Source organism: Agelaius phoeniceus, unplaced genomic scaffold (assembly GCF_051311805.1).
Source record: "Agelaius phoeniceus isolate bAgePho1 unplaced genomic scaffold, bAgePho1.hap1 Scaffold_843, whole genome shotgun sequence".
Lineage (NCBI taxonomy): Eukaryota > Metazoa > Chordata > Aves > Passeriformes > Icteridae > Agelaius > Agelaius phoeniceus.
In genome coordinates this window covers 24,905-33,836 of record NW_027510107.1, presented here as the reverse complement: position 1 = coordinate 33,836, position 8,932 = coordinate 24,905, and the positions used below count along the sequence as shown (strand labels likewise).

The window sequence follows — 8,932 nt, the reverse complement described above, 5'->3', positions numbered from 1 at the left end:
CCGGAATTACCCGAACCCCCCCGGAATTGCCCGAACCCCCCGGAATTGCCCGAACCCCCCTGGAATTGCCCGAACCCCCCGGAACTGCCCGAACCCACCCGGAATTGCCCGAACCCCCCGGAACTGCCCGAACCCGCCCGGAATTGCCCGAACCCCCCGAATTGCCCGAACCCCCCCGGAATTACCCGAACCCGTCCGGAATTGCCCGAACCCGCCCGGAATTGCCCGAACCCCCCCGGAATTGCCCCGAACCCCTCGGAATTACCCGACACCCCGGAACTGCCCGAACCCCCCCGGAATTACCCGAACCCCCCCGGAACTGCCCGAACCCCCCCGGAATTGCCCGAAACCCGCCCAGAATTGCCCAAACCCGCCCAGAATTGCCCGAAACCCGCCCGGAATTGCCCAACCCCGCCCAGAGTTGCCGAAATTCCCCGGCATTGGCTCACAGGCTGTACAGGGCGAGCCCGCGAACTGCGCAGGTAATTGCTCTGGAAGCGCCGCCGTTGTGCGCCAGGCGCCGCCACAGCTCCCCCAAATCTCGCGGGACCACGAAACGCCGCGGGGCCAGGAACGCCCCCCAGGGCCGCAGCCCCGCCCACCGCGCCTCAGCCACAGCCACGCCCACTTGGGCGGGGAAAACCTGGGGGGAGAGACACCGAAATACCCGAAATTTACCCCAAAATCCACCCTGAACCCCAAAAAACCTCCAAAACCCCAAATTACCCTCAAAATGTCCCAAATTCCCCGCAAAGCCCCGCCCACCGCAATACAGCCACGCCCACTTGGGCGGGGAAAAACCTGGGGGGAGAGACACCGAAATCCACAAAATTCACCCCAAAATCCAGAAATCCCCCCTGAACCTCAAAAAATCCCCAAACCCAAATTTCCCCCAAATGACCCTAAATTCCACACCCCCAAAGCCCCGCCCACCGCGCCTACAGCCACGCCCACTTGGGAGGGGAAAACCTGGGGGGAGACACCGAAATCCACTAAATTCACCCCAAAATCCCGAAATCCACCCTGAACCCCAAAAACCCACAAAACCCAAAATTCGCTCAAAACTCCCCAAAATCTCACCACAAAATTTCCCCCTAAATCCCACCAGAATTTTTCCCCGATTTCCCCCCAAATTTACCCCACAAGATTTTTCCCCATATTCCCCCCAAATCCCCCCCAGCATTTTTTCCCCATTTTCCCCCCAAATTTCCCCAAAATCCCTCCCAACATTTTTTCCCGATTTCCCCCCAAATTCCCCAGCATTTTTTCCCGATTTCCCCCCAAAATTTCCCCAATATTTTTCCCCATTTTCCCCCCAAATTTCCCCCAAATCCCCCAATATTTTTCCCCATTTCCCCCCAAATTTCCCCAACATTTTTTCCCGATTCCCCCCAAATTCCCCCAAATCCCCCAGCATTTTTTCCATTTCCCCCAAATCCCCCAGCATTTTTCACCCCCATTTTTTCCCGATTTTCCCCCAAAATCCCCCCAGAATTTTTTTCGCCGATTTCTCCCCAAATTCCCCCAAGATTTTTTTCCCGATTTCCCCCCAAATTTACCCCCAAGATTTTTCCCCATTTTCCCCCAAATTTCCCCAACATTTTTTCCCCATTTTCCCCCCAAAATTCCCCCAAATGCCCCCAGCATTTTTTCCCGATTTCCCCCAAATTCCCCCAACATTTTTTCCCGATTTCCCCCCAAATCCCCCCAGCATTTTTCCCCATTTTTTCCCGATTTCCCCCCAAAAATTCCCCCAAATCCCCCCAGATTTTTCCCCATTTCCCCCAAATTTCCCCAAATCCCCCCAACATTTTTTCCCGATTTCCCCCCAAATTTCCCCAGCATTTTTTCCCGATTCCCCCCAAATTTCCCCAATATTTTTCCCCCATTTCCCCCCAAATTTCCCCAGCATTTTTTCCCCATTTTCCCCCCAAATCCCCCCAGCATTTTTTCCCCATTTTTTCCCGATTTCCCCCCAAATCCCCCAACATTTTTTCCCGATTTCCCCCCAAATTTCCCCAACATTTTTTTCCCGATTTCCCCCCAAAATTCCCCAATATTTTTTCCCCGATTTCCCCCCAAATTTCCCCAAATCCCCCCAGAATTTTTTCCCGATTTCCCCCCAAATTCCCCCAAGATTTTTCCCGATTTTCCCCCCAAAATTCTCCCAAATTCCCTCCAATATTTTTTTCCCGATTTCCCCCCAAAATTCCCCCAAATTCCCCAGCATTTTTCCCCATTTTCCCCCCAAATGCCCCAAATCCCCCAGAATTTTTTCCCGATTTCCCCCCAAATTTCCCCCCAAATCCTCCCAACATTTTTTCCCAATTTCCCCCCAAATTTCCCCAATATTTTTCCCGATTTCCCCCCAAATCCCCCAGCATTTTTCCCCATTTTTTCCCGATTTCCGCCCAAATTTCCCCAAATCCCCCCAACATTTTTTCCCGATTTCCCCCCAAATTTCCCCCCAAGATTTTTCCCCATTTTCCCCCAAATTTCCCAAATCCCCCCAGCATTTGTTTTCCGGATTTCCCCCCAAATTCCCCCAGAATTTTTTCCCGATTTCCCCCAAATTCCCCCAAATCCCTCCCAACATTTTTTCCCGATTTCCCCCAAAATTCCCCCAAATTCCCCCATTTTTCCCGATTTCCCACCAAATTTCCACAACATTTTTTCCCGATTTCCCCCCAAATTCCCCCAACATTTTTTCCCGATTTCCCCCCAAATCCCCCCAGCATTTTTCCCCATTTTTCCCCGATTTCCCCCCAAATTTCCCCAACATTTTTCCCGATTTCCCCCCAAAGTTCCCCAACATTTTTCCCCATTTTCCCCCCAAATTTCCCCCAATATTTTTCCCGATTTCCCCCAAATCCCACCCGCATATTTTCCCCATTTTTTCCCGATTTTCCCCCAAATTTCCCCAAAACCCCCCCTCCTCACCTGCCCATCCCCCCCCTGGGGTCGCTCTCGGGGGTCCCCGGGGGCTCCTGGGGGGGGGGCGCGACCTCGGCCATGGGGGGACCTGGGCGGAAATTTGGGGCGAAAATCGGCGATTTTGGGAAATTTTGGGAAATTTTGGGGGCATTTTTGGGGTTGTTTCGGTGATTTCCAAACCCCGGGGGACTTTTGGGGTAAATCCGGGGTTTTTTGAGGGTCCCTTTTGGATAACCTGGGGGATTTTGGGGTCCTGAGAAGGAATTTTTGGGGTTAATTCGGGGATTTTTGGGGGCCTGGGGGCGATTCCGGTGATTTTGGGGCCATTTCGGGGATTTTGGGGCCATTTCGGGGATTTTGGGGTCGTTTCGGGGATTTTTGGGGACCCAGGGGGATTTTTGGGCCATTTCGTGGATTTTAGGGTCCCGGAAGGTTTTTGGGATAATTCCGGTGATTTTTGGGGCCATTTTGGGGATTTTAGGGTCCCGGGAAGGTTTTTGGGGATAATTCCGGTGATTTTGGTGCCATTTCGTGGATTTCGGTTCCCAGGGGGGATTTTTGGGGTCATTTCGGTCATTTTAGGGTCCCGGGAGGGATTTTTGGGGCAATTTCGGCGATTTTGGGGCAATTTCGGGGATTTGGGGGCTCCGGAGAGGATTTTTGGGGGTAAATTCGGGGATTTCGGGGTCCGGGGAGGATTTTTGGGGTTATTTCACCGATTTTAGGGTCCCGGGACGGATTTTGGGGATAATTCCGGTGGTTTTGGGTCCATTTCGGGGATTGTGGGGTCCCCGGAAGGATTTTTGGGGCAATTCCGCGGATTTTCGGTTCCGGGGCACTTTGGGGCTAATTCCGGTGGTTTTGGGTCATTTCGGGGATTTTGGGGCCATTTCGGGGATTTTGGGATCATTCCGGTGATTTTGGGGGCCATTTCGGGGATTTTAGGGTCCCGGGAATGAGTCTGGGGATAATTCCGGTGATTTTGGGGCCATTCGCGATTTTCGGTTCCAGGGGGATTTTTGGGGTCATTTCGGTCATTTTGGGGTCCCGGGAGGGATTTTTGGGGCAATTTCGGCGATTTTGGGTCCATTTCGGGGATTTGGGGTTCCAGAGAGGATTTTTGGGGGGTAAATTCGGGGATTTCGAGGTCCGGGGAGGATTTTTGGGGTTATTTCACCGATTTTAGGGTCCCGGGAAGGATTTTTGGGGTTAATTCCGGTGGTTTTGGGTCCATTTCGGGGATTGTGGGGTCCCCGGAAGGATTTTTGGGGCAATTCCGCCGATTTTCGCTTCCGGGGCCCTTTGGGGCTAATTTCCGGTGGTTTTGGGTCCATTCCGGTGATTTTGGGGCTGTTTCGGGGATTTTGGGGGACCCAGGGGGATTTTTGGGGCCATTTTGGGGATTTTAGGGTCCCGGGAAGCTTTTTGGGGATAATTCCGGTGATTTTGGGGCCATTTCGGGGATTTTTGGGGCCAATTTCGGGGATTTCGGGCTCCGGGGGGGATTTTTGGGGTTATTTCACGATTTTAGGGTCCCGGGACGGATTTTTGGGATAATTCCGGTGGTTTTGGGTCGATTTCGGGGATTTCGGGGTCGGGGGGCGATTTTTGGGTAATTTCGGGGATTTTGGGGCCGTTTCGGGGATTTTCGGTTCCCGGGGCCCTTTTGGGGTTAATTCCGGTGATTTTGGGTCCATTTCGGGGATTTCGGGGTCCCGGGGGGCGATTTTTGGGTAATTTCGGGGATTTTGTTTTGCGGCCATTTCGCGGATTTCCGGTTCCCGGGGCGCTTTTTGGGGCCATTTCGGGGATTTTTGGGGCCGTTCCGGGCATTTTGGGGTGCCCGGGGGGGGGTGGGGAGGGGTCCCCCTGCCCCCGTTTCCATGGAAACCGCGCCCCCCCCCCCCTCACCTGGGGCCGGAAAGGCGGGAACGCGTGCGGGGGGCGGGGCCAGCGGTGGGCGGGGCTGCGCGGTGACGTAACGCGGGGCGGGGTTTGGGGCGCCTTAAAGCGTCGGTGGGCGGAGCCATGGCCTTATATAGATTTGGGGCGTGGCTATATCAAATATGGGTTTGTGGGCGGGGCTTTATCCTCATATGGGGTTGTGGCGGGGCTGGGAGGGCGAGTTATGAATTTTAATGAGGTGGTGTGGTTAAGGGCAGGTTGTAGCACAATGGGGCGGGGTTTGGGGCGTGGCCATGCCTGATATGGACACGGGGGTCTGTTGTGGCGGGGTTATGCCAAATATGGATGGAGGTGGGCGGGCTCGAGGGGGTTCGGGATTTTTGGGGAGAAAAAGGGAATTTTGGGAAAGGGAATTTTGGGGAAAGGGAATTTTGGGGGAGGAAAAGGGAATTTTGGGAAAAGGGAATTTTGGGGGAAGAAGGAATTTTGGGGAGGAAAAGGGGATTTTTGGGGGGAATCAGGGGGGTTTTGGGGAAGTGGAGTTTTGGGAGGAAATGGGAATTTTGGAGGGAAAAAAAAGGGGAATTTTGGGCAGAAAAGGCGATTTTTTGGGGGCAAAAATGCAGTTTTTGAAAGAGAAAATGGGTTTTGGGAAAGGGATAGGTATTTTGGGCTAAAAAGGTGCTATTTTGGGAAAAATGGGCCGTTCCGGGAGGAAAAATGTCATTTTTGGGAAAATCAGGGGATTTTGGAGGAAAAGAGGGGATTGAGAGCGAAAATAAGGATGAAATTTGAGGTTAAATTATCATTTGGGGGGAAAAAAATGAATTTTAAAGAAAAAAAAAAGGCTTGGTTTGGGGAAAAATGAGGATTTTGGGTGGATAAAAGGGAATTTTGGGGTTTTGGGGGGTAAAGTTTAATATTTGAGGTAAAATAATCTTTTATTGGGGAAAAAAAGGAATTTTTTTTAAAGAAAAAAAAAGGCAAACAGGATTTTTGGGTCGATTAACGGGGATTTTGGGGATTTTTGGGGGTGACAGAGTTTTAAAATTCGAGGTCAAAATGATCACGTTTTTAGGGGGGGAAAAAAGGGAAATTTTTTGAGAATAAAAAGAAAACGGAGGATTTTGGGCCGAATAAAGGGAATTTTGGGGATTTTTTTGGGGATTTTTGGGGATTTTTGGGGGTGACAGAGTTTAAAACTCGAGGTTAAAATTATCACGTTTTTAGGGGGGAAAAAAGGAAATTTTTTTTAAGAATAAAAAGGCAGACGGAGGATTTTGGGCGGAATAAAGGGGATTTTGGGGATTTTTTGGGGAATTTTGGGGATATTTTGGGTGGTGATAGAGTTTAAAACTCGAAGTTAAATTATCACGTTTTTAGGGGAAAAAAAGGAATTTTTTTTTAAGAACGGAGGATTTTGGGCGGAATAAAGGGGATTTTGGGGATTTTTTGGGGATTTTTTGGGGGGATAGAGTTTAAAACTCGAGGTTAAAATGATCACATTTTTAGGGAAAAAAAAAAGGGAAATTTTTTGAGAATAAAAAGAAAACAGAGGATTTTGGGCGGATTAAAGGGAATTTTGGGGATTTTTTGGGGGTGACAGAGTTTAAAATTCGAGGTTAAATGATCACGTTTTTAGGGGGAAAAAAAGGGAATTTTTTTTAAGAACGGAGGATTTTGGGCGGAATTTTGGGGATTTTGGGCGCCTCGAGGTCGATCTGGGGGGTTTCGAGGGTTTAAAATTTGGGATTTTTGGGGTTTTTGGGGTTTTTGGGGGGTTTTTTTTGGGGGGATTTTGTCCTTTTCGGCGCGGGGGGCTGCAGCGCCCCCCTCGGCCGCCAGGGGGCGGCACCAGCGCGCGCCCTCCGCGCCCCCTCCCCGAATTCCCCGCCCCCCTCACCCCCCACCCCTCCCCCATCCATCACCCCGAATGCAAATTCACCCCCCCCCAGGCCCCCGCCCCCCTCCCCAAAATCCAAACATTTCGCTCGCAAATGGGCCCGAACTAATTAACTCAAGTGTTAATTAACGCGCGGCGCCGCCGACGCCATCCATCATTGGGGGGGGGGCGGGAATGGATCTGGGGGGGGGGGCTCGGGTTGGGTCTGGGGTCTCCTGGGGCCGGTCTGGGGGTCCCGGGGTTGATTTTGGGGGTCCTGGGTTTGGTTTTTGGGGGTCCTGGGGTTGATTTTGGGGGTCCTGGACAAATTTTGGGGTCGGTTTGGGGGTCCCGGGGTTGATTTTGGGGGTCCCTGACCATTTTTGGGGTTGGTTTGGGGGTCCCGGGGTTGATTTTGGGGGTCCCGGGGTTGATTTTGGGGGTCCATGATGCATTTTGGAGTTGGTTTGGGGGTCCCTGAGCTGGATTTGGGGGTCTTGGGTTTGATTTTGGGGGTCCTGGACCCATCTTGGGGTTGGTTTGGGGGTCCCGGTGTTGATTTTGGGGGTCCCGGTGAGGATTTTGGGGGGTCCCTGACCCCGATTTGGGGATCCCTTAAGCAATTTGGTGTTGGTTTGGGGGTCTCTGAGCGGAATTTGGGGGTCCTGGGTTTGGTTTTGGGGGTCTCTGCCCTAATTTGGGGGTCTCTGACCCAATTCAGGGGGTCCCCAACCCTGATTTTGGGGTCTCCGAGCCGGATCTGGGGGTCCCGGGGTTGATTTTGGGGGTTCTTGACCCATTTTGGGGTTGGTCTGGGGTCCTGGGTTTGGTTTTGGGGGTCCCTGACCCATTTTGGGGTTGGTTTGGGGGTCTCTGAGCCGAATTTGGTGGGTCCCGGCGTTGATTTTGGGGGTCCTGGACCATTTTGGGGTTGGTCTGGGGGTCCTGGGTTTGGTTTTGGGGGTCTCTGACCCAATTTAGGGGGCCCCAACCCTGATTTGGGGGTCCCGGGGTTGATTTTGGGGGTCCTGACCCAATTTTGGGGTTGGTTTGGGGGTCCCGGGGTTGATTTTGGGGTCCCTGGACACATCTTGGGGTTGGTTTTGGGGGTCCCTGAGCCGGATTTGGGGTCCCGGTGAGGATTCTGGGGGTCCCTGACCCCGATTTGGGGATCCCTTAAGCAATTTGGGGTTGGTTTGGGGTCTCTGAGCCGGATTTGGGGGTCTCTGCGTTTGGTTTTGGTGGGTCTCTGCCCCAATTCAGGGGTCTCTGAGCCTGATTTGGGGGTCCCGGGGTTGATTTCGGGGGTCCCGGTGTTGATTTTGGGGGTTTCGGGGTTGATTTTGGGGGTCCCCTGACCCAATTTGGGGTCCCGGGGTTGATTTTGGGGGTCCCTGCCCCAATTTGGGGGGTCTCCGGATGATTCCGGGGTCCCGGGGTTGATTTTGGGGGTCCCTGCCCCAATTTGGGGGTCTCCGGGATGATTCCGGGGGTCCCGTTCCCCATTTGGGGCGTCCCTGGGGTTTTTTGGGGGGGTCCCCCGGGGGGTTTCCCCTTCCCCATCCCCCCAAATCCCCCGTGGCACCCCCAAAATGCCCCCAAAATCCCCCCCAGGACCCCCAAAAACTCCCCCCCAAACCCTCCCAAAACCCCCTCAGGACCCCCCAAAATCCCCCCAGGACCCCCAAACACCCCCGATTTCCCCTCCAGGACCCCCAAAAATCCACCCAGGACCCCCAAACCCCCTCAGGACCCCCCAAAACCCCCCCCAAAAACCCCCCCAGAACCCCCCAAAATCCCCCCCAAAATCCCCCCAGGACACCCAAACACCCCCGATTTCCCCTCCAGGACCCCTCAAAACCGCCCCAAAACCCCCCCCCCAGGACCCCCCAAAACCCTTTCAAAACCCCCCCAATGCCCCCCCCAGGACCCCCCAAAATCCCTCCTGGGACCCCCCAAACCCCCCCCCCCCAGGCCACCCAAACCCCCCCCAAAATCGCCCCAAAATCCCCCCAAAATCCCCCCAAAATCTCCCCCAAATCCCCCCAAAATCCCCCCCCAAAATCCCCCCAGGACCCCCCCAAATCCTCCCCCAGCCCCAATTCCCTCCCCCCCCCGTTGCCCCCAGCCCCAATTCCCCCCCCGCCCCCGCCGCCCCCCATCCATCACCCGCTGACAGCTCCGGCGGCGGCGAATTAGCACCGAAATGGA

General features: G+C 53.7%; 1 long non-coding RNA gene across 1 annotated transcript; it reads right to left on the bottom strand.

Annotated features, from left to right (window-relative positions):
• Positions 1 to 488: 488 nt before the first annotated feature.
• LOC143693306 (uncharacterized) lies at positions 489 to 4,917 on the bottom strand. Its single transcript, XR_013180797.1, has 3 exons — positions 4,846 to 4,917; positions 2,941 to 3,022; positions 489 to 643 (listed from the first exon to the last, which is right to left on the bottom strand). It is a non-coding gene; the product is annotated as an uncharacterized LOC143693306 (long non-coding RNA).
• Between the last annotated feature and the right edge of the window lie 4,015 nt (positions 4,918 to 8,932).